Raw genomic sequence first — 3111 nt, forward strand, 5'->3', positions numbered from 1 at the left:
CGTTTGGGGGTCCAGTGGGGATCCCCATCTTGCTCCCCATCCTCCTGAGTATCTGCCTCTCCCGGGCTTCCCGCGGTGCTGGGCGGCGGGCAGTGGCCTGGCGCCACCTGCTGGGACAGTGCTCGCGTTGGCGCAGAGCTAGCCGCCGGCGGTGCCATGAAAAGGATTGGAGCAAGGCTGAGTCCATTGGAGGCTGCAAGGCAGGGCCTTACACCAGCGTGTCCTGGACCAAGCCCAGCCCGCTCCCGTGTTTGTGGCGGCTTTCAGGCTCCCGTGGCAAAATGCAGTGGCCTCCCGGGAAGAGACCCAATGGCCCACAAACCTGAGGACCTCTCCCCTTTGGCCTTTGTGAGGTTTGTTGGGCCCTGTTCTCCACTTCAAACAAGGGGAGAAGTGTCACCTTTCGGGTCATGTTTTAACTTACCCGTCCTTGGCAGGGGTCCAGTGTGACATCAAGTTCACAGTAACACTGAGGTTTGCTATTGTGTGAGCTGGAGGCAGGAGGGCCTCATCACAGAGACCCCGGAGAGCATGCTTACCCCAGTTCAGAGGCCTGAACGAGCCCCCCCAGCTCCCAGAGGGGCTCAGCTGCTGTGGTCCTCATACACACTCCTGTAGTCACCTCCCAGCAGCACATGGGCTGGAATTCCCGCCCCCTGGCTCCGGGCTGCCTTAGCGACCAGATCCTGAGGCCCCAGTGATCCCGTGCCATTTCCAGGTTTGGGTCAGAAGAAGCCGCACACCCCGCATCTCGATGTCCTAATGTTCCCTCCCAGCACCCAGCTGCCATGCTGCTAGACAGTGGGCCACAGGGGGGCCACGTGACAGGTGTGCAAGGCGCATGTGGTGGGCATGTGGGGATGTCATGCGTGGGGCTCCAGGCTGGGCCCATCTGAGTGCAGCCTTTGAGTATCCGGGAAAGGCAGAAGACCTGTGAGTGAAGGAGACTCGTGTGATCACATGGTGGACACGTGTGGACCGTGCTGGAAGCATGGAAGGGAAGCAGTATGGAGGGGTTTGTGGGGGACACACGGGTCCAATGGGAGTCATCTTGGGCCATGTGGCAGGCACATGGTAGCAATGCGGGTAAGGGTGGGAATACGGAGAGGTCTGTGGTGGTTCCATGAAGAAAGCATGTGGGTAGCACATGGGGGGTTCGTAAGATGGCCACGTGGGAGCCATGTGGCTGACACGTGGTGATTGCGTACAGGCCACACTGTGGGCACATGGGGAGGCCATATGGAGGGATTCATGGTGGGGGGGACATATGGGTCATATGCGGAATTACATGGGCCATGTGGCAGGGGCACGTGGGGGCCACGTGTGTGGCCCGTGGGGTGTTACATGGAGGGCACTTGGGGTCTCTGTGGGGAGCACATGTGGGGCATGTGGTCAGGTGGTGTGCACATGGGGGGCACATGGGGGGCATTTGGAGATGCCATGGGGAGGGGCTCCAGTGCCCCGTGCATCCGAGCGCCTGGCCGGGGGATCGGCCCTGTGAGAGCAGGAATGCGGATGGGCCAGGAAGCTGCAGGGCCGAGACCGAGACCTCAGGCAGCACAGAGCAGAGAAGCCTGTTGGGCGGTGTTCGGATCCCGGCCCGCAGACTGTGACCGAGAGAAAATATTGGTATTTTTCAGTACTAGGTTTGGGGTCGCCTGTTACCAAGTAGTCCGAGTGGAACACGTCGTTTGAATCCTCATAACCGCCTAACAGCAAGCAGCCTTGGCTCCACTTGACAGGAGAGAATGTTGCTCGTCAGGCCCGACTCCGACCCACCCCGCTGGCTGCTGTGTGACACAGCACGCACACTGACGCAGAGAAATGCTCGCCGTCAACAAGCCATGGATTTAGCTCGCGCACAGAGACCCAGCCTCTTCGCACTCCTCCCGATGTGCTGCGGGCATCCCTGTGGGGTCTGGTGCTCCAGCTGCCCTCTGCCTGTCTGACCAGTGACCCTGTCCCTGCTGTGATGCCTCCTTTACCTTCGTGGGCCCAGAGAGGACGCTCTTCTCTCAGGGTGGACCCTGGGCCGGAGTCCGGGGAACCACCTGCCGGTAGGACACAGGGGCCCTTTGCACGAGCCCGGAGGTTGGTCACCATAGAAGCGGTAGATGGCATTTATGGAGGCAGTGCGGCAGAGTGGCCGAGACCTAGCCTGCCCACGGTAGCGCCGGCGCCACCACCTTCTAGCCGTGGGCAAAGGCGTCAGCCTCCCTGGACCTCGTCTCCTCCTCTGTAAAGTGGTGATAACGCACAGGCCTCAGCTTCGCCCCCGCGTGTGAAGCCAGGAGCTGTGGCCGGCTGCTGCTGAGGCCTTGTCCGGGTCGGCAGACCCCCAGCACATACCGGGCGCGGCTGACCTGTGTGGCGGACGTGGCAGTGTGACGCCTCAGGCTAGGCCACGAGATGCACGGCAGTCCCCATCTTGCGCTCTCTCGGGTCGCTCCCTGGGGAAGCTAGCAAGCGTGGGAGGGAGGCCTCAGGAGAAGCCAAGCCCTGCCCGCACCCGGACCTCAGGCGTCCGGCCTTCAGGAGGTGGGAGTACGCTTCTGTGGTTTGAGCCGGGCTCTGTGTGCTGCGACGGCCGCCCTGGTGAGCGAGCACGCGCGTCCTATTCCGGGACCACCCGTCGGGCCACCACAGGTGACCGGCACAGCTCTGAGCAGCGAGCACTAGCCATGCTGAGCACTTCCTGACGTTTGTCTCCCGAGAATGACGGGCACAACCTGTGTGGGGGTGCTGCCACTGTCCGCATCTCGTGGGGGCCCAGCCCCTCACTCAGGTCCCCGTGGGCTGTGAACAGGGGCAGGCCTGGACAGGGTCTCTGTGCCGTGCTGGCCTGAATGCCAGTGAAAGCATTCATCTTTGGGTGTTGGCTCCCTGGCGGGGGGCCCACGACACAGACAGGTCCTCTGTTCTCTCAGCAGGCCTGCTTCGGGAGGGGGAATGTGGCCTCTCATCCCACCTCTCCTCCCCTCCTCACTGTCCCGCAGCTGGCCGGCTCTCTCCCCGTCTTCCCACGTCCAGGGCAGGCTTGAGCTGGGCACTCGGTCTCAGGGTGGCCATGCCTGGGCAGGGCGGCTTCTGCCTGCTGGCCCCCATTCCAAC

The sequence above is a fragment of the Ursus maritimus genome, unplaced genomic scaffold (assembly GCF_017311325.1).
Source record: "Ursus maritimus isolate PB19 unplaced genomic scaffold, ASM1731132v1 scaffold_17, whole genome shotgun sequence".
In the NCBI taxonomy this organism is placed as follows: Eukaryota; Metazoa; Chordata; class Mammalia; order Carnivora; family Ursidae; genus Ursus; species Ursus maritimus.